The 21,869-nt window shown below is 41.6% G+C and overlaps 1 protein-coding gene and 1 long non-coding RNA gene across 14 annotated transcripts in view; one reads left to right on the top strand and one right to left on the bottom strand.

The window, feature by feature from the left end:
* The window catches only part of LOC123784091 (uncharacterized), a 784,838-nt gene extending 767,849 nt beyond the window's left edge, over positions 1-16,989 (bottom strand). Inside the window, exons 1-2 of the long non-coding RNA XR_015724218.1 lie at positions 16,875-16,989; positions 3,042-3,182 (exon numbers count right to left, since the gene is read on the bottom strand). This is a non-coding gene — a long non-coding RNA (uncharacterized LOC123784091). The remainder of the gene's footprint in view (positions 1-3,041; positions 3,183-16,874) is intronic.
* Positions 16,990-19,811: 2,822 nt separating this feature from the next.
* The window catches only part of BBX (BBX high mobility group box domain containing), a 263,913-nt gene continuing 261,855 nt past the window's right edge, over positions 19,812-21,869 (top strand). For 8 of the 13 annotated variants that reach the window (XM_045785277.2, XM_045785278.2, XM_045785276.2 and 5 more), the window contains exon 1: positions 19,813-19,968. The gene's annotated coding sequence lies outside the window, so the exon portion shown is untranslated. Of the gene's footprint in view, positions 19,969-20,336; positions 20,495-21,007; positions 21,028-21,869 lie in introns of those variants that run through there. The other 5 variants (XM_087861645.1, XM_045785275.2, XM_045785268.2 and 2 more) reach the window with 4 other exon arrangements.

The following is a 21,869-nucleotide window of genomic DNA, read 5'->3' as shown; positions in this document are numbered from 1 at the left end:
TCTATAGGGATTGACCCATCTGGCAGACAGGTTAAGGTGTTTCTATTCCAGGGCCGAGAACAGTGCTTGGCAGATGGCAGTTCATAAACAGTTAGTGACTAGAGTACCCCCACCACAACAGGGCAAGCGATAGTGGTAGTTCCTTCATCTTTGCTTCACCTATTTCTGAACTCAACAGAGGTATTGCTCACTTCCATTTCTCTCCAATCTCCACACTATATGAACACAGCATTTCTTCAGTAATATAATCAAATGATTCACAGATTTCTCTGTTACATCAATCACGTTTAGACATTGTCTAATTAAACTCAAATCACTTTGTCATTCACTGCAATCATATTTCCAAATTCTGCAAGTTCTGCCTTATAACCTAACATATGCTTATGCTAGAGACTGGCTACATGCTCCTGAAACTCACATTTCCTTTGTTCTGGCACCCAGCTAGATTAGATTTCTCATGAACAACTCAGTTAGGTGTGGCTACATCACTGAGTTCTAACCAATGGAATGCACGCACAAGTGATTTACAGTTCTTCCAAGCCTGGCCCTTACAGGTTCCTATTTGCAATTCAGCTCTCTATCCTCCTCTGTCCAGATGAATGGAGAGAGTCCAGTGGCCCTAGAAGATGGCAGAGTCAATGAAAGGAAAAGTCCTGGGTCCCAGAAAAATCACAGGGAGCAGAGATTTCCTTTCTCCTCACCATCACATGCACATCCTTCTACCCCCATTGGATTGTATGTGAATGAGAAATATATTTTTATACACTTAAGTCACTGAGATTTGGGGGTTATTTTTTATGGCAGTAAGCCTGCCCCAAGTAATTTAGAACTGTATTCATATCACTCTACTGATTTTATTTTAAATATATATACATCTTAAGAACTTGAGATGGTTCTTTTTTGTCTTGTATTGCGTATTTATATGGTTACTCAAGCATGGCCTTTTTCTTCTGTCCTCCTAATAACCCATACACACCAAGTTAATCAATAAGCAATTAATTTTCCCCCTATATACCCATTTCTGTTCCTCCCCACTACCTATGCCCTGTTTATTAGAACCCTGATTTTCCCACCTGGATCACTAAAATAGTCCCCTACATTTCCTGCTTGCCCTGAGTCTCCCATTTCTTCATCTTCTAGTCCTTGCCAGAGTGGTCTGACATGAAAATCTGATTGTCATTCCTTTACTAAAAATTCAGTAAGTCCCCATCACCTCCTGATTAATATCTAAGGAAATAAGCCTTCTTTTAGAGCATTTTTGCTTGCTTCCTTTCATCACATACTCTAAATATTATAGCTCAATGATTCCCAAGTGTGAATCTAAAATACCTAGATTCCCAGACATTATGGAAGAGTTCTGGAATACACAAGTGGTCCAGGCCATTATCTGTTGACTGAACAAATGATATAGCTTGAATATGTATGCATTACAGTGAAATGATCAATATACATAATGTGCGCAATATAGGTCAGCTACCATTAGCACCATACCTTTCAAATGTATGTGCTATTGAGATTAATAACATTTTATTTAAATGTAACTATTTGTAAGATATCTCTCAATCACAGGATGTTAAAATAGAACAACTGTCATGTGCATCAAGGGCTCAACATTTTGAAGTAAAATAGGGATCCCCTGATTATTTGGGAACTACTACTCTAGCCATTCCAAGCTATTTGCAACTCATTGAATGGACAGTGACATTGATTCTATAAATGTGGTGGACTCTGTGACTTGGCTTGCTTAACCCTTATTCTACCTGACTTGTAGGATGCCTCCGTGCTGCAGAGACTAGGAAGCTGAGGTTACTTTTCTTGACTTCTTTTTTAAAAATATTTTTATTGGGATGCCTGGGTGGCTCAGTCGGTTAAGCATCTGCCTTCAGCTCAGGTCATGATCCCAGGGTCCTGGGATTGAGCCTGGCATCGGGCATCTGGCTCAACAGAGAGCCTGCTTCTCCCTCTCTCTCTGCCTTCCCCTTGCTCATGCTCTCTCTCTGTATCTCTCTGTTTCAAATGAATAAATAAAATCTTTTACAAAAATAAGATAAAATATTTTTATTATTTATCTTAAGTAATTTCTACACCCAACATGGGGCCCAAACTCATGACCCCAAGATCAAGAGTCACATGCTCTACCGACTGAGCCAGCCAAGTGTCCCTAGATGTCCCAAGTGTCCCCAGCAAGAGTTCTTTTTAAAAATTATTTATTTATTTATTTATTGAGAGAGAAAATGAGTAGGGGGAGGGGCAAAGGGAGACAGAGAGAAGGAATCTCAAGCATGCGCCACACTCAGCACAGAGCCCAATGGGGGCTTGATCTCAGGACCCTAAGATCATGACCTGAGCTGAAATCAAGAGTCGGCCTCTTAACCCACTGAGCCACCCAGGAGCCCCTGCGGCGAGAGTTCTAAATGCACAAAATCGATGTACTCCTGTGAGACTTAGAAGTTTAAAACAGAGCTGAGGCCATGTCCTGCTCTCCTGACTGCATTACAACCAGCTAGCAATTCTGTAGATTCTGTTCTCTAGCAGAGTTCCAGCGGCAGCAGCATCAGACAGACTTCCTGATTCCACGTCAGCGGATGGCAATGTGTTCCCGTACCGAATACTTCCAGTCCTGGCCTCAGTGAGATGGTACTAGAGTCTTTTGGGAATCATTGCTGGTGGGCCAGCCTACAGCCCATTTTTCTGGCCCTTCCATGATTTTGTCCTAATTACCTAGGGATCCTAAGTCCTCTCCTTCTTAACAGGACTACCTTGCTTTCTCTTTCCTGCACCGAATCCAGACTAATACAGGTCCTGGAAAATATAGTAGTCCCACCACTTATCTACAGGGGATACATTCCAAGACCCCCAGTGGATAGTACCAAATGACACAGTTCCTACACATACACACCTATGATAAAGTTTAATGTGGAAATTAGGCACGGTAAGAGATCAACAACGATAATAAAATAGAACAATGATAACAATATACTGTAGTAAAAGTTATATGAATGGTCTTTTTTTCTCAAAATATCTTATTATACTGTACTCACCCTTTTTCTTTTGATGATGTGGGATGATGAAAGTCCTATGTGATGAGATGAAGTGAGGTGACTGACACAGGCATTGTGACACAGTGCTAGGCTATACTGACCTTCTGATGAAACATCTGGACCAGAGTTGACCAAGGGTAACTGAAACCACAGAAAGCAAAGCTTCAGGTAAGGGCGGGGGGGGGGGGACTACTGTATTGCTCTGTTTAATTTGAATTTTATGTCCCCCTTCCCCAAACCTTGTCCTCTTCTTGTCCTCAGTTCAGGTGTCTTCCTAGGAAACCTTCACCAATCCCCTCAGTTGAGTCAAACAACTTTGCTTTTTGCCCCAGGCATAACTTTAGGGTGGCACTTCTTGCTATTGTATAATAAAGGTTATATTTGCCTACTACTTGTCTCTAAAAGTTAACTAATCAAGCTACTTTTGGTTAGTCCCTCTTCCCAGGCAGGTGCACCATAAAGACTTGTGGAGTGAATGAATGAACAAATAGGGATTTCCATGAATAACAAGCAACAACAAGTAACCAATCCATAAAGGAGAAAATGCAGCCTGATGGGAGAAGGCATGTGTAGTTTTCTTGGTACCATGTGCAAGTGTATGTAAAATAAGGCAGAACTGAAATGCCACGAGTCTACATATGTTTTCCTTAGACCCCTAACAAAGACACCCATATGGTCTGGACCAGGGATTGGCAACTTTTTCTGCAAAGGGACAGACAGTAAATATTTTAGGCTTTATGGGCCATATGATTTCTGTCACAACTACTCAACGTGGCTATTTTTGAGAGAAAGTGGCCATATATATAAGCAGATAATATATAAATAATGGGAGTGGTTTTGTTCCACTCAACCTTGTTCTATGAACATTGAACTAGGTATTTCATATAATTTTCACATGTCACAAAATAGTACTTTTGATTTTTCTCAACCATTAAAGAAATGTAAAAACCATATAAAAACAGGTTGTGGGGGAAGGAGGGGAAGGGAAAGCAGATTTGGCCTGCACACAGGAGTTTGCCAATCCCTAGTTTAGAAGATTAAGGAAAGGTCCAGGTTTACAGAGTGGAGTGACTTTGATTATTTTTAGTAGACTTTTGTGTGCATTTCAATTTCTTTCCATGTAAAATGGAGGCTATAATATATTACTTATGTTATAATATATTACTAATATAATTAACTCTAATATAAAAATAATAATGGTAAATAAAAATAAAGGCTTGGAGACCTTGAGGACAGGTCTTTGTCACTTGGAGGTCTCTTTAGGTTTATAAATACTGAAATATTTTAAGTGTCTGATAGATGACATTTGATGGTAAGGTCTTGAAATTCTATGTATATGGCAAAAATGCTGATGCGCAGGGGCGCCTGTCTGGCTCAGTTGGTAGAACATGCAACTCTTGGTCTCAGGGTCGTGAGTCCAAGACCCACATTGGAGGTAGAGGTTATTTAAAAAAATAAATAAATCAAATAAATGTAGGATCTCTTAAAAAAAAAAAGTGCTGATGAGCAGTATGTAGTAAGAAAGCATTCTCCCCTTCATTTATACCTTGAAAGGTAAAGAGGCACAAATAATATGAGGAAGATTACCACTCCATTTTTATTCCCATCCAAAAATGGACAAATCACCTTAATTGCAGTTTTCAATAAAGCAGATGTCAAGAGATTAGAGGCCCACACATTATACCTGCTTTAGTCTCTAGCAGAGAAATTTTCTTGGAGCTTTTCAAAGACTCACGGAATTAGGTAGAAGGGATACTTCCTCTTCCCACCCGCAATTCACACGCGAGAAAGTCTCGGACATAGAACTGTGGAACGATGGCTAGTGGCAAGGCTGCGGGAGACCCCGGACTCTGAATCCCACTGCAGGGCTTTTCCTACTCTATCAGGCTTCAGAAAAAATTATGCTGCTTTGTTTTCATAGAAATTGTCTAAAGTTAAATCCAATCATGGATTTAGAATTAAGTCACATGTTTCCTTGAGTTGCAAAGGATTTCTGTTATATAAAACACAGAGATATAGCCCAAGAAGCCCTAATTTCTCATCTTTTATTGATAATACTTCCCATCTCCAAGGTCCTGAGACATGTAACCAAAGGGAGCGAGGGATGAAGATTCTATGACCTTAGACACAACAGGTGAGTCAGGTCAAAAAGAAAACACACAAAACAGCTCTTGCCACCTAATGGGCAAGCATCAGTACGTTCCTTCTGCTGCTTTTCTGCTGCTTTTGAAAAATTAAAGAATGAGGCTCCACTTCTGTTAGGCATTCCAGCCTCTCATTTTTGCCTGAAGTTACCCAAGGACAGTGAGCTCTGTAGGACTTTGAAGAAGAGCGTTTCCCACTCCCTCTGTGTTTAAACAAAAGAATGAGGCCTATCCTGATCACCTCATTTAAAATTGGAACACCTCTACACCCCACACAGTCTCCATTCCCCTGTTCTCTCTTTTTCTATAACATGTATCCTGTTGGCTTACTTTGTTTAATGTCTATTGTATTGCTCCCCTTGACTAGAATGTAAGCTCCATGATGGCAAGGACTTTTATCTGTTTTGTTCTGATTTAAATAGCACCTAGAATAACACCTTGCACGTAGTGCACACTCAGGAAATATTTGTTGAATAAATGAAATCAAGAAAATGGAGAGTAGGGAGTTAGGCACATCTTGACATATCACATGGTTACGTGTAAAAAGGCTTGGACAAGATGCAAAGCAAAGATGGGGACAATAGAATCATAAGAAGAGGAAAGAACAGTGAGGGAGAACTACTGAATGCCAGGCATGACACAGAGAGTTTTCTATCCATCATCCTACCCTTCTCACCATGGCTACCATCATCCTACCTTATAGTTGATGAGACTGAGGCTAGAGAACTTGTCTGGGTTCACACATCTGGTGAGACGGGGAGCCAGGGCTCAAAACCCCACATCGGACTCCAAAGCCTATGTGTGTAACCATGGCTTTGTAAAGATTGTTTAATTCCATTCGCGTGAACTGGAGTGTGGGTGGGGACCATTTTAGCACACGGGCCTGACTTATTTTTTTATTTTTTATTTTTTAAAGATTTTATTTATTCATTTGACAGAGAGAGACAGAAAGACAGCCAGCGAGAGAGGGAACACAGGCAGGGGGAGTGGGAGAGGAAGAAGCAGGCTCCCAGTGGAGGAGCCTAATGTGGGGCTCGATCCCAGGACTCCAGGATCACACTTAACGACTGAGCCACCCAGGCACCCCAACGGGCCTGATTTATTAAAGAGGCTAAATGGACAGGTCTCTTGCTGATTCAAGTTGAAGAGATTTTGCTTTTCTGAGGTGCAATCTCCAGATGTACAACATAAAGAATGTCTACTTCGGGGGCACCTGCCTGGATCATTCGGTAGAGCATGGGAATCGTGATCTCAGGGTTATAAGTTCAAGCCTCATACTGGGTGTAGACATTACTTAAAAATAAAATCTTAAAAAAAAAGTCTATTTGCAATAAAGCTAGGAGGACCGCCTAAAAATATTTCCAATCAAAAGTAAATTACCATTGTTTCACCAACCAATCCATCATTGAAACCACAGAACTTCAAATATCAAAATTTGTCATGTTGTCTGGGCAGTAGAAAATGGCTTAGCAAGCTCAGGACTCCCAGATTCAGCATATTGGGGGCAGCATGCATCAGATCTGCCTTCAGGGCTCACACGTTTCTTTGCCTGTAACCATGTAGGTCAGGCAATATAAAGGTGGGGATTTCTCCTCTGGCTTCATAGGTATCTTTTCCTTCTTCTCCCTACCCTGTAACTCGCTTTGACACTTTTACATGCACACAGTATCTCTTCTTCTATTTACAAACTGGAACATGAAAATATAATTTTTACCGCCTTCGCAGCTAACAGATTTCTTCTGGAGGCAGAGTGAGATAGCATTCACAGGTATCTGTCCTGATGTCATCAAAATGGATCTGGAGTAGTGATCAGGACGGCAGACTCAGGGATAGGTAGGTTGGGGATATCATGAGAATATATAAAAGGAATATATGAGACTTTAAGGACTGGGGAAAGAAAGGTCGGATTTAGCAAGTTCAGCCACGGAGAAGTTTGTGTAAACCAGGGGTTCTCTGTGAACCCCAGTCATACATCTATTCATATTTGCCCTACCCCCGGCCCTACCATAGTAACAAGGATAAGGTAACAGTTTAGCTGTTACCACCACAAGCAGGGAAAGACAATTGTTTCTGTAGACTGCGAGAGAAAGTAAATGGTTATTCATCAAGAGATTTGGAATGGTTGTTAAGGCAAAGAGAACAAAAAGTTTTATGTCCTGTGAGGATGTTAAGGTGTGTCCCATAAACGTCTCACTCAAGTTACCATTTAAATAATAAGCACAACCTGAAAGAATTTTCATCCAGGGTATAGCTCATATGTGTGTGGTCTAGTCCTTCTTAAGCTTAGGTGTTAGGGACACCTGGGTGGCTCAGTCGGTTAAGCGTCTGCCTTTGGCTCAGGTCATGATCCCAGGGTCCTGGGATTGAGCCCCACATGGGGCACCCTGCTCAGTGGAGAACCTGCTTCTCCCTCTCCCTCTGCTCCTCCCCCGGCTCATTCTCTCTCTGTCTCCCTCTTTCTATCAAATAAATAAATAAAATTTAAAAAAAAAAGCTTAGGAGTTGATACAAATCAGCTGGGTTGGTATATTTATTTGAAATTCAGAGACTTCTTCACAGGTGAGGGCCAGGAATCTGAATTTTAAACAAGTCATGTGGGCGATTCTGATGAACCGCATTTTGAAAAATGCTATCATCAGACTGCCAAGTGCTAAGGGTGCAGTGGTGACTTAGAGCTAAAAATGAGTTCTTGTTCTCTACTGACACATATTAAGAAACCTCAACAAGTCAAGTCAGGAGTGCATAAATACTCTGAAATTCTCCATTGTTACCTAAATAATTGTGAACACCACTATCTTTTGTAAAAAAGAAGGAAATATTTAGTTCTTTCCATCTATTGCAATTACTGTGCCACCATATTAAATTTTAGCAATCTTCAAAGAACAGCCCACCCAAATTTCTCAAGGATTTCAATTATCATCCCTGGAAAATAAAATTTCTATTAATCTTCCAGGGCTCCATATCCCTGGACACAAAACATTACTCCATCTAACAAGCCTTACTTAAAAGAAGAGCTACTATTTATTGTCAGGGACCGTTTTTACACATAGCATCGTGTTTAATTCCCAAAACAAGCCTCAGAGGTAGGAACCACGCTAATCCCCATCTTACAGTTTAGGAAACTGAGGTTTCAGGCTTGGCAGGTTTAAGAAGTTTGTCCAAGGTCATGCAACTAGTAAATAGAGCTAGTGTTTGAATTCAGATCTTTCTGACTCTAGAAGCACCAGCTCTTAAGCTCTGAGCAATTCTGCCTCCACTGGGAGCCTGAGTTCACACACACCCTATGAACATGCACAGATAAAGCAAATATCAATACAAATTGCAAAGCTTACTGAGGCTACACAGTCCCAGTAGAGTAACAGGTCTATTCCATAAGAGATGACATAAAATCAAAATGTAATTATGCCTCTCTAAAATATAAATAAAAACTAAAATCTACATCAATATCCAGTGTTTGTCATTCTTACCGAACATGATTTAACTATGGAAATAGTCATTCTTGTTGCACATAAACTTTCTTTTTGTTCAATGTAGCTGCCACCTGAAATCTCCTGTGTGTAGTATTTCCTGACATATCTTCTTATAATTACTAATACTAAACTTTTTTTCCCGAGTATTCCTAATACCTTTAGCCTTTTATCGAAATTTCTGAAGCAAACACAATAATCTCTCCAAACCACTCACTACTGCACACAAACCCTAGAGTTTAAAAAGAATAATACTGACCACAAAAATCATAAAAAGGACATGTCCCAAATCCAGCATTTTACTTAGAATATAAAGCCAATTTAAGAATCTAAAGATCTCAGAAGTCAGCCTTCTTCCCTACCTGACTAAAGAAAACCTCTTTACTCCTTCAAACAGCTAAACCTTGAGCAGCCTCAGGTCCTGCAATTGCTCCTGCACGTTTAGATTCTTCCAGCATTGCAAGCTAGCTTGTTCTGCCTCTATTCCTGAATCAGAGGAACATTTTGTATTATGCTGTATATCACATCTGTCTCCACTGCTAGAACACAAGCTCCGTTAGCACAGGAACCACATCCTTTTGGTGTCTCTTGCAATCACCACAGCACCTGGTACACAGAAGGCACTTCATAAATGTTGTTGAATGAATGAATGAATGAATGAATGATTGGCTCCATGAAACCAGTGGCTCCTAGAGCTTGGTTCTTTTTTCCAATCTCACCAGGATAATAGTTGAGCTTGACTGAATGCCTCTTTCTTCTTTGTTTTGCTCAGGATTGAAAAGCCATGATTTCTCAGATGACCACCAAGACCTTGGACCAACTCTTCTCTATTCATCGCTTTGAGATAGCTTTCCAAATGGTTCCTATCCTTCTCTGGAAGCGCTAGAGACCACTACAGTCTGTGAAGCCTGAGAAAGCAGATACAACCCCCAAATTCGGAAGAGAAGCCTTGATGGAGTGATGGAGGATGAAAAAGTGAGGACTTTTTGCTGCACGCTTTTCTCCTCTGAACTCTGGAGAGAAGGAACTCTGAGTCTCTGATCAGCAATTAAGGTTTGATAGGAAGGATAGACACACATTATCTAAGTCAGGACGACCAAAGGAGGCCTTGTTCTTGCTGCAGCAAGAACGGCCTTGGTGATGTCTACAGTGGTTGGGCACTTAGAAGACAGAGAGACCCTTACCCTTCTGTCTGATGCTAGGGACCCAGGTGTTGCTAAAGAGGCTTTCTTCCTCTAATCCAGAATTATCTACTTAGGGGAAGGTTTTCTTTGTATTTAGTTCCTCCCCTTCTGCAATCCCTATTCAGGTCACATCTGAATGTAAAGTCAGAGCCAAGGGTTGGTGTCTTCTGAAGTCATCCCAGCTAACTTCTCTAAGAATTAAGTCTTTCTGGGGCGCCTCAGTGGCTTGATCAGTTAAGAGTCTGCCTTCGGTGGCACCTGGGTGGCTCAGTCGTTAAGCGTCTGCCTTCGGCTCAGGGCGTGATCCCAGAATTCCGGGATCGAGCCCCACATCAGGCTCCTCCACTGGGAGCCTGCTTCTTCCTCTCCCACTCCCCCTGCCTGCGTTCCCCCTATCACTGGCTGTCTCTCTCTCTGTCAAATAAATATATAAATTCTTAAAAAAAAAAAAAGAGTCTGCCTTTGGCTCAGGTCATGATCCCAGTGTCCTGGGATCGAGTCCCATGTCAGGCTCCCTGCTTAGCTGGGAGTCTGCTTCTCCCTCTCTCTCTGCCTGCCACTCCCTCTGCTTGTGCTCTCTCCTTGTCTGTCAAATAAATAAATAAAATCTTAAAAAAAAAATTCAGTCTTTCTTCTTTCCCATCCCTTCCCATTTCTTTCCTTCCTTACCTCCCTCCCTCCTTCATGTGACAAGCAAAGTTACTCATTTCAGTTTTTCTCCTCTTGAATGGCGCTGGTCAAAGGTCAGTACGTTATTATTTTTTTAAAGATTTTATTTATTTATCTGCGTGAGAGAGCGAGAGCACGAGCAGGGCAGAGAGGAGCAGAGGGAGAGGAGCTGGATGCGGGGCTCAGTCCTAGGACCCTGGGATCATGACCTGAGCCGAAGGCAGACGCTTAACAGACTGAGCCACCCAGGTGCCCAAAGGTCAGTACTTTAACAAAGTTATAACAGGCCATTTGAAATTTGGAAAGAGAACTTCAGCAATTCAACAGATTAGAAAGTTTGTTTTTAAATGAGGTTTAAATGAGGAAGAAGATGATATTGTAAGAAAAAGTGTCAAGTGACAGAAAAGGAAACCATCCCTCTCCAAAGCGCTAAGTACTCCTAAGACCTGGACTCAATTCTTCCACGGTAAAGAGACTTTAGCCTAATTTCGGGCAATGTATTTAATGCCTCCTCTTTGAGCACTATCACAATGTTCTTTTTAAAGCTGGCCTTTCTGGTAGGCGAACCTCAATATATTTGCTTTTTTCAGGAGCGCACAGATAGTGAAGGCGAGCCTAGAGGTGAATTCATACAAAAACCATCATTTGACACAACCCTCTGCCTTCCCTTAGTTTTATCTCCTTCACCACAAAACATCATTGTTTTGGTTAACTTCTCAATTGTATGCCTCTCCTGTCTGTCCTATTCCACTTCAGGAAAAAGCAACTTTTCTGCCAGCTGCACTTCCTGCTTCGCAACTGTACCTTCAGACAATGTCCCTGGCCTCACGCCTACCTCCAAGCCCTGATACCTCCACTTCATTGGGGGTTTAAATTAGAGCTTTCTATGGTCGTTCCTTGCTGTACCCTTACCTGTGGAGTGAGTCCAATAAATCCTCCTTTTCTTCAGCTAGTTTGAGTAGATTGCCGTAGAAGGTAATAGAAAGCAAAAAATAAGTTAAAATTTAAGAGACCCCCTAGGCACTCCAAATGAATTGAGATATCCAAGATCTATTGAATAATACCCGAGAGTCTGGGGAAAACAGGCACTTAAGTTTGAACTGTTGAAGAGCAATTGAAATCCTTTCTGGAATGAATCAAGGAATATAACAAATAAATATATTAAGAAATAATTCACCTCTGAACACATGTGGGTATAAAAACCAGGCCATAAACATTCTGAATAATTGCAGTTAAATTTCTTTCTTTCTTCTTTTTTTTTTTTTTTTAAGATTTTATTTATTCATTTGACAGAGACAGCAAGACAGCAAAGCAGGGGGAGTGGCAGACAGAGGGAGAGGGAGAAGCAGGCTCCCCCATGAGCAGGGATCCCAGGACCCAGGGATCGTGACCTGAGCCAAAGGCAGACGCTTAATAATCTGAGCCACCCAGGCACCCCATGAAGTTAAATTTCTTAGGATTGGGAGGAAAAAGGTGGATCCTGCAAATTAGAAGTGGTAAATGAGACATCAAGTCTACATAAGATTCTAGAAGGTGCTATGGAGTAGAATACCCCTTTTATCCTCCCAACCTGCTGTTTACTTGAGAAAACTGTTCCCGTCCACAAGCACCAAAAGAGCAGCCCTCCAAAACGGGTGAATCCTTGCCCCTCACCTGATGACAGTGACAGCAATGAAGGCGATATGCTTTTGTTTTCGTGCCTGGTTATTCTTACTCTCCTGAGTTCTGCGAGAGACCCCAATATTTGCACAATTAATTTCCCTTTTTCCTTAAGCTTATCTGAGTGGCTTTATGATCCTTGAAATGAAATGAAATCTGACTGAGATAGGCAAGTGAAGGAAAAAGTCTGTGCACGCTTAGAAAAAGGACAGCCAGCGTAGGGTCACTGAGACTAGCCTAAACCGATTTTTCTTTTGTAACAGCGTTAATAAACTGATAGCTCAGTTGCACTGTGGCTGTTAGAGATGTTACAGTCTGTTGTCTTCAGCCCAGTATCTATTTGCCTTCTCTTAGTGGTACAATTTTACTTTGCGAAACTAAAAGCCTTCTTTGTATGCAACCTTTTTTTCTCTACTGTTTTCTTAAAGTTTACTTTTATTTTCAAAATATATTTGCTACATGCAAAAGAATAATGTAACATTTATGTAAGTTATAAAACCAACACCTGTGAATCTACCAAGAACAAGAATGTTACCAATACACTGCCTCCATCTAAATATTTCTGTCCTAACTCAATTCCCTGAAGCCTCCACCACCGGCCGATGCTCCCCATCCCAGGTAAGCCTGCAGTCTTGTTGGGAGGGTCAAGCAAAGTGTCCTCTTGTAACTGGCCAAAGGGTGAACCTAAAACTTGGGTAAAGGTGATAGGACTCTTCCATTCTCGTCTCTTCGGTGGCATAAAGAAAGGACAGAGTTTGAGCAAATTCATCATAATGAGAACAAAGATATTATCCCTGAAACTGATCTGGAGTTGAGAGCGTCCTGGGCTTTCTGAGATCTAGTTCCCCAGTCTTATTTTTTTTTTTCCTTTAATTTCTAAGAGCCATCCCATATCCTTCCCAAATTTCCTGTTTTCATTGTAATTAACTGGTTAGTACACTCTACTCACCAAGAATTCTTCTCATAACATTAGTGAATGAAAATTTCTTAAAGCCTCTTCTGTGATTAAAGTCATATCAGGTATTTTCATGAGTGGGCCGCAAAACATATAGGTAGGATGAGAGTAAAATTATGAAATAATGGTCACCTCTGGGGAGAACTGGAGAGGAACTGGACCTGGGAAAGGGGCTTCAATTGTATATAAAATGTTTTATTTCCTATAAAGAAATCTGAGGCAATTAATAACATGTTAAGTAATAAAGTGTCTACAGGATCACCATATTATTCTTTAGAACCTTCCTTAGACTTACATTTTTAAATTTATGTGAATTAGGTGGCTTCAACAACTGTGGCCATGCAAGTGCTGATAAATGGTCCACGTTAACCTATCGGGAGATATGTGCTCTGGGTTCTGCCTTAGACAGTGCTTTTAAAAATGACTTGGAAAAATGTAAAGGTGGCATCACATTTGTGAATGAACCAAAGATGGTGAGATCAATAGCAAACACGTTGAATGAAATAATCAGCATACAAAAAAGAGTTAGCAAAATGTAATTCTGGGCTGAATCTCATCAGCTAAAGAGAAATAATTCTACCATTTATTGAGTGCTTATCATATGACGAGTGCCATGTTAAGTATTTTACATATATTATTTTATTTAATACCTACAATAACTTTACGAGGTACCTAGTACCATCCCCTTTATACATGAGGAACTATAGCAAAAAGGGGTTATGCAATTTGTTCAAATTCACAAAGTAAGTGCTGGAGCCAAGTTATTAACCCATGGTGTTATTAACTCCAGAGCCTCAGCTCTTAACCACTATATAATACCAGGGTTATAAAGGCTTATGCCTCAGTTTCCCCAAAATAAATGATATAATACAGAATGGAAGAGACATGGCTTAACAGCCCACATTTGAAAAAATTTTTTTTTTTTTTTTTTTTTTTTTTTTTTTGCGAATAAGCACAGTATCAGTCAGCAGAGTGATGTGACTGCCAAGAAAGCAAGTTCCATCTTAGGCTGCAGTAATAGAAATTTTGTATCAAGGAGAAGGGAGCCATGGTCATGCTGTACTGCACACTGCCTCAGCCCCCACTGGCTCTAGATATCCCACCTGAAGGAACACACCAACAAAGACAATACACAGGGTTTGAGAGGAGACCATGAATTGAAAATGGTGACCTAGGAAAAATGTTTTAAGGAACTAAGACCATTTGTCTGAAAAAGACACAACTCAAGGCAGAAGGCCATCATGATAGCTGTCTTCACATATTTCAAATGTTACATGGAAGAGGGATTGGATTGTTCTGTGTGGTAACAAGAGAATAAGAAAAGGAACAATGGATAATACTTAAGAGGAGAGAAATTATTTGACTATCAGGAAGAACTGTGTAGTGGTCAAAACTGCTAGAAAATGAAATGGATTGTCTTGAAGAAAGGAGTTCCCATGAGCTGGGTGTATCATACTAGACAGTCCTTGTTGGGGATGTTGTTGAAGCTTCTAATGAGATGGTGGCTAGAAAGACCATCTAATGTTAACGCTAGTGCTCACTGGTTTTATTATCAAATCCATTAGTGTAAAATCATCGTCCACTTAGAGACCTATTTTTATGGTATGATCCTTAAGTGACTCCATGGTGACTCCCCCCTCCTTCTCTCTCCCAAGGCAGAAAGCTTGCAGAACTAGCTGTCTAGGACCTTAGTACAGCTAAGTCCAGCTCTGCTACTAGTTGTATAACATTGAGGGACTCATTTAGCCTTTTTCTGCTTCAATTTTTTCATCTTTAAAAAGAAAGTCCCTTTCTTTGTTTCACCTAGCTCATATGGATACTAGTGAGTATGCTAGGCTATCTCAGATGTGCTTTAGAAAATTAGAAAAATATGCAGGTATAACCTATGATGACTATAATGTAAGTTCTGTTCACCATATACCTGGGATACCCACCATTTCCTGGCACCTCTCTCATCTCTATACTCTTTCTGATCCTTCTTAGAATCTGTAGACTTTTAGTTTGTTTTTCCTTTCTTTTGTTCCTCTGTTTTGCAAATCTTTGTTGAGTTACTGTTACATGTTAGGCAATGTACAAGTTCTTATGCTAGCCACTGTTGGAAAATAAAACAAAGGAGATATTTCTTTAGGTGTTTCTTTTCTCTACACACAAATAATGTAATACACGGCAAGGGATTTAAATTGCCTTCAGAGTAATATAGATAAAATGCGATAGAAGATCACAAGAGCGAGGAATTCTGAGATGCTTTGCCAAAAATCACTCTAGGAAAGCTGGATAATCTTTCCTTCTTTTTTAAAGATTTTATTTATTTATTTGCTTTCGAGAGAGAGAGAGAGAGAGAGAGTGCACAGGGTTGGGGGTAGTCAAGAGGAGGAGAGGGGGAGGTCAGAAAGAATCTCAAGCAGACTCCAGGTGGAGCTTGGAGCCCAACATGGGGTTTGATCCCACCACCCTGGAGACCATGACCTGAGCCAAAACCAAGAGTCAGAGGCCCAACCAGGCACCCCTAATCTTTCTTTCTTATTTACAACTCTGCTGGTTCTCTTCAGAATTATGAATGCTTGCACTGGTGCTAGTGGTTTGACTGTCCAAGTTCCAATTTTTAGTCCCCTGGATTTGGCCTTGAGGAGAGAGGTATGATTTGCTCTATTTTTTTTTTCTTATAGAGTTAAAAAAGGGAAGCTCAGTAAGGTCATAATACAAGGCAAAAATTGTTATGTAAGACAGACCCTCATCACTGTAACTATCTAGAGTTTCCATGGGCAAAACAAGGCTTGTTTCAAAGAAGGATTTATTACAAGTTTGCCTTTTTAGGTGCTTAATAATGGCCACTCAATGGGATGTTTGCTTTAACCTGGATCTGTCTGACATCCCTTTTATGTGCAGAGATGCTGGAGTTGGTAGAATGTAGGCTAAAGGGAAATCACAAACCCTGGGTGAGTGAGTTGCAACAAGTTCCATGAACTCCATTTGATATGCTGGTTAAGTTAGAAAACTTTCTGTAAAGCAGCTGTCATTGGCTTGTAATGTGTGAAAGATAAATAAAATTAATATTTATTGAATGTTCGTAGGTTCCAGGCTTCAGTATTCTATGCAGATTATTTCATTTATGGTTAGTCATATTATCCCTATTTTACAAAAATGAAAACTGAGTCTTAGAATGATTAAGGAATTTTTTCAAGGGTACACGGCTAGGAAGTGGTGAAATCAGGATTTGAATGAGGATTCTATAAAGAAGTAGTATATAGATCAGAAAATAAATGTTATTTATAGACATTTAAATAAAATATAAACTTATACTCATGTTTACACACACATTTAAATTTACTGTCCCCAAATTATTTTGTAATAAAGGACTCATATAAAATAAAATTAAGAAAATGGACAAGTCAAGGCCATGAGAAGGAGGAATGTGCTAACCTTATGAACGTCGATCATCAGTTGTGAAAACAAGAAAGGAAAAACGCAGACCCTTTATTTTTTAATTTTTTTTGTAGACCCTTTTAAATGCCATTTTACCCAGACAGCAAACAGTTTTTGTTTTCATAATCCTACATTCTGAAAGTTAAATAAACCCTGTGAAAGCTATGATTTTTCTTGATCACATTTTTAATTTTTGAGCATCACTGCCATTTAAATTTTTTTGATATTTATTCTTAAATGAGATGATAAAAATCTAAAAAGTTTTTCCTAAATGGTAAAATACTACAGTACGTTTAGTTCTAAGCCTCTTTTGCTTAGTGGTGAGGCCTTACCTATCAAACAGGAGACTGGCATTCCATTCTATCGCTTCTCCTAGGAGCAGGCAATTTTCCTTTTCCAGAATCTGGCATACACAAGGGTGTAGCACAGGATCCCTCTCAATAAAGGATCTGCAAAAGAATACTGAATGATGGATTATACTACCACATGATGCCTAATATATCACCAGTATATAAAATGCATTTTAAAAAAATGTTTCATTCTCCCAATATAAAGGCTCTGTGGACTTAAGAGTTTTCCAGTAACAGTAATGTGTTGCAGTGAGACATTTCTGTGAACTTCTTTATGCTCTCTTGCATCAGTCCTGGTCAGCATCCTGCCCTATCAGAGGTCTCCAAACTTGAATGCAAACCCTTGGGGAATGTACTAAGACTATACCACAGGAGTGTGGGAAGAAAATAATAAAACTCTTACTTAATTTTATTTTTACTTCATGCCTTTTCATTTTGTTTTTGTGAGTATATACTTTGTAATAATAAATATTATATCCACAAAGCGGTGCACTTTAAAAACACATACATAGGGGCACCTGGCTGGTGCAATCAGTTAAGCACCCAGCTCTTAGTTTTGGCTCAGGTCATGCTCTCAGGGTCCTTGGATCAAGCCCCATGTTGCACCCCATGCCCAGAAGGGAGTCTGCTTAAGATTCTCTCTCCCTCTCCCTCTGGCCCTTCCCCCCACCCCCCCAAGTGTTCTCTCTAAAATAAATAAATACTTTTTAAAATCCCATAAACATAAATATACATACATACATATTGAGTATATATGTTTGAACATTTTACTGATAGCAATGTGTGATCTAAAAGTCTGAAAAGTGTATCTCTAAATAATTCTGCTAAGCTAACCATAATTCAGCAAAACAAAAACAAAAACAAAAACAACTTTGCGACCATAAAGAAATAAAGGATGTTTTCCTATGGCTGGGGTTGGGGGTTAGGGGTAGGCTGGTCTTTTACATTTTTTATAACATAAATATACCAGCAAAAAATCACAACACTTAAATCAGCAATTAAGTATAGCAACTCATGTTGATTTTTTTTTTCCTCTTCAGAAAAGAGCACAGTGAAATCATGAGAAAGTTTTTCTGATCTTTCCTCCATTCGCCTCTTATGCCTGAAGTTTGTCATTTGGAAGGAAGGACTGTCAAGTTACTCAAAACCCATGTTGGGTATTAAGAGTCCTAGGTTTAAGTTCCTTCATCATTGCTATTCTATGTAATACCGAGGAGTATATATAATTTGTCCTTTTCTCATTTCTCTGATGGGTAAAACAGAGATAATAATATTTAGCATCTACCTCATTGCAGCGTAACGTGGATAAAGAACACTTTGTTCCATCTTTTAAATAAATGCAAAGTGTCATTAATATAACTTTAAATATTGTCAGTTTAAAATGCTGTGATTTTATATACTTTTTCTTTTTTAAAAGTTATTTTCCTGTAAGAAATAAATGAAATATCACATTTCTAAATACCACTATTTGTTTTCTAAACTTCATAAGCTTAAGTTTTCTCTGTATCTGTTTTTCTTTGCCACTCTTACACACACACACATATACACATCCGATAACTTTATGGATGTGAGAGAAAAACCTTAAGGTGGCATAAAGGAAATAAAAGGGATTTGAAATAAATTCTCTTCAGTTTCCCTTTAAGTTTTAAAGCTATGCATCTAGGCCATAAAATCATAGTGTTTTTTTAATCTTCAAAATGTTTGTGTTTAAGAATAATTCACAGACTCTTAAATTCAGACGAAACCTTAAGGAAACGTCTAGGGTCTATGATAACCTCTGGCACATAGTAGATGCTGAGTAAACATTTAATGAAGGAAAACTGGGGGAAGTTTCTTATTTTAACCTTACAAAAAAAAAAAATAAATAAATAACCCCACACCAAATCTGAGCATTAAAGAGGATAAGTTAGTTGCTCAAGATTGTTCAGCTAGTTTAAGCATGGAGTCTAGAATTTACTCCTCTTAACTTCTAGCTTCGGTTTTTCCTCCCCAGCAGTCTGTTGACTTGTTTATATAGGACTGCCAAATATAATCTGCCAAAGATGCATCATAGAAAAAAAAAAATCAGAAAGAACAGCCTTCGCATTCACCATCTCCAAAAGTCACCCAACATGTGATGTTCACATATGTTGTGAAATACGTAAATACCATACATGATATGCAAAATATAAATATTACATATATTGACTCAAAAGATCTATTTTTAAGGGAAATTGTCAATAGCCAATCTTCCACGACTTACTCTACCTCATAGCACCATTTGTATGCCCACGCAGGTGATTTGCGGTCCTCTGACCAGCTAAAAGTAGATAGGTTACTTCAGCAAAACGTTTATCTTTGTTTCTGTGTATTGTTGTATTGATTTTTCTTAATTTACCTACGAACGAGGCGTGAAGAACCTCAATGCATTATAGCCCTAATAAACTTATCTTGCACTATTTTGGCCTATGTGATAGCTAAACCATTGACAAAAGAAATCCAAGCTGCTAAAAGCCTTCCTTGGTCACTTGTTAGCCAGGTCAGGCTGTAAAATCATAACACAATGCACGCCTCTTCCATGGGGCACCACACGGCAGCGATTAAAAAAAAAAAAACCCTCACTTCCATATCCAGTGGAGTTGTAGTTTATTACTATAACCCTCCCAAGTCAAAAGGACACCAGTTTCAAGCCTGGCAACTTGGTGCAGACAGGGTTTTTCCTCCTTACCCCACTCTGCTGGGCCTCTCTACCTGTCCTCTCCTACTGTCTACAGGTCCCGAACATTAGAAAATAGAAAATGTGATGATCTTTGTGTGTCTCTGTAAAATGTGTGTATGTGTGCGTGTGTTTGGGTGTAACGGGCTTTCTGTTTGGCCGCGCGGCCTGTCTGTCAGGCCGCGGGCCAATGGCAGGCTGCCTTATATAAAATGAGTGTTTTCAGTCTCTCCGGGTTGCATGTACTGTATGTGGAGCAGTGTACAGTGAAGCGGAGGCAGAGCGGCTCCGCGAGCTCCTCTCCACTTTCCCATAGAGGAACCCTGACTGGCCGCTGAGGGCGAGCCACACACACGCCCTCACGCCCGGCGAGCCCGCGAGGTAAGCGCCCCCCATCCCCAGCCCTTCCCGGGCGCTCTCCCCGCACTTTCTGTTTTCCTACTCACTTGCGAGCCGCCGGGCTGCAGCCCCAAGGACTCCGCGGCTGGAGCAGCGGCGGCGGCGGCAGCCGGTAGGGTGGACTTGAGGAAGACGGAGGGAACCTCGCGCGTCCGGAGCCGCCGCTGGCCGCTCCGCTCCCCGGGCACTTTCCCCCTCCGCCAAAACTTTGGCTAGGGAGAGGTCGGGGGCGAGGGTCGCGGCGGCCGCGCCGGCGGGGGGCGGGGGGCGCGGAGGCAGTGCCCTGCGGGCGGGAGGCTGGGGGCCGGGCTGGGGAGTAGTAGGCCAGCCGGTGCCAGGCTGCGTTTGCAACCAGCACCTCTCGGCACACAGGCAGCGCCGCCCGAGAGGGGCACGGGAGCCGGGGCGCGGGCAGGAGCAGCCCGAGGAAAACAACAACAGAGCCAGCCCTCACGCTGGCGGGCGGCTCGTGGCCGCCCGGGGAGCCCCAAACTTCATCTCGGCGAAAGTACGTGGATCCCAGCCTGGTCTCGGCTGCCGGGGAGGTGGGGCCTGGGGAGCTGGGGCAGGGGAGGAAGGTACGAGGAGCCAGCCCTCGGTGGATTTATTGAACGTTTCGTGTGCGTCGGTGACCGGGAACAGCAGCCCAGTTGCTCGTTCATCTGGAGAGTTGGGATTTGGGTGTTCCGGCCCCGCAGATCGGTGCCCTCTCACCCCCCCACCCTAACCAAATGCGCGGCGAGTAGAGAAAGTGCTGTTTTAGTGCCAGAGTAGCCAGGAGGAAGAATAGGGGGAGAGGGGGAAGAGGGCGAGGGAGAGAGAAGAGGGAGGGAAAGCGGTGGGGGGGGAGAGGGAGAGAGGAGAGAACGAGAGAACGGGAGGGAAGAGAGGAGGGGAAGAGGAGGAGGGAGGCTGTGTCAGGATTTTGCTTGAATGTGGGATTATGTTGTGTCAATAAGTTTAAGGTGGAGAGAGCGAGGCTGGGGGTGGTGGTGGAGGGGAGGAGGAAGGCCTTGGCTGTTTAAAGTCTTATTTCTGAAGGTAAGTTATGGCATTGCATGGTCGCGATGACAGAAAACTTGCAGATCCTTTATCCGGGGATGGGGTCGATGCCTCTAGAAAGAGCTCCCCAGCCCTCTTAAGCCACACTCGTGTTACACTGTTATTTGCTGCGATCCGGGTCGCTAGTAAATTACAGAAATCAGACTCGAGGTTTCTTTTCCTCCTCCACCTCGTCTCGCTCGCTCACCCTCAGAAATTTATTATTATTTTTTAATTTCTTGGTATTGTATGAAACTTAACGTAACTGAGACCGAACCCGAGTCCTGTAATTCACAAGGACCCTAAATCCAAGAATCTGGAACACGTTTATGTGTGAAATATCCGCGATCATTTCTGCTAAATGAGGAAGGTAAAACGAAACGATGCAAAAAGCTAAGACACAACATGTACGACAGAGGGGGGGGGAGAGGGAGAGACGGAGAGAGAAGCTATTTTTTGCTTTCCTTTCTGTAGAAAGGAAAATAAAGCGTGCATTCCCCTTCCCTCCCGGTGTGTAGGGTCTAGTCAATATTTTAACTGAGGACAAATTAGTCCAGGTGGATCTTGTTGAAAAGTTTTCGCGAGGTGGGGTGGAGGTGGGGGCGGTACGAAGGGGAAGGTGGGTGGAGGTTGTGGGGGATGGGGACGGAGCGAGCTCTGCCACTGCTAATGGTCATTGGCCTGGGGCTTTGAAACCATTGCCTGTCCTGCTAATGACACGTCCAGTTCTCGTCTCCAGGCCGCCGACGCCGGGCTGCCGGAGACTGGGGTACTTTACCCACGCGGGGAGGGGGTTTCTTCGCCATCCCCTGGGGTTGCCCACTCGCGGCGTGGGGGCCCCA

This window comes from Ursus americanus, chromosome 4, assembly GCF_024610735.1.
Source record: "Ursus americanus isolate L20-20 chromosome 4, mUrsAme1.1.p, whole genome shotgun sequence".
Lineage (NCBI taxonomy): Eukaryota > Metazoa > Chordata > Mammalia > Carnivora > Ursidae > Ursus > Ursus americanus.
Note: the sequence above shows the minus strand (reverse complement) of the source record. Positions and strands in the feature narration are given on the sequence as shown.